This window comes from Lolium rigidum, chromosome 3 (genome assembly GCF_022539505.1).
Source record: "Lolium rigidum isolate FL_2022 chromosome 3, APGP_CSIRO_Lrig_0.1, whole genome shotgun sequence".
NCBI classification, from domain to species: domain Eukaryota; kingdom Viridiplantae; phylum Streptophyta; class Magnoliopsida; order Poales; family Poaceae; genus Lolium; species Lolium rigidum.
Genome location: NC_061510.1, coordinates 282,579,295 through 282,579,752, shown reverse-complemented (window position 1 = coordinate 282,579,752; position 458 = coordinate 282,579,295).

Here is a 458-nt window from a genome sequence, read left to right as displayed (position 1 = left end):
CGACCCTCTGCGCCGCCTCTTCGCCTATTTAAAGCCTCCGTCGCGAAAACCCCGATACGTTCGACGAAACCCACGAGAAACCTTCCGGAGCCGCCGCCATCGCGAGGCCAAGATCCGGGGGACAGGAGTCTCCGTTCCGGCACGCCGCCGGAACGGGGAAGTGCCCCGGAAGGCTTCTCCATCGACACCGCTGCCATCTCCACCGCCATCTTCATCACCGCTGTCTGCTCCCATGAGGAGGGAGTAGTTCTCCATCGAGGCTCGGGGCTGTACCGGTAGCTATGTGGTTCATCTCTCTCCTATGTGCTTCAATACAATAATCTCATGAGCTGCCTTACATGATTGAGATTCATATGATGATGCTTGTAATCTAGATGTCGTTATGCTAGTCAAGTGAATTTTACTTATGTGATCTCCGGAGACTCCTTGTCCCACGTGTGTAAAGGTGACGGTGTGTG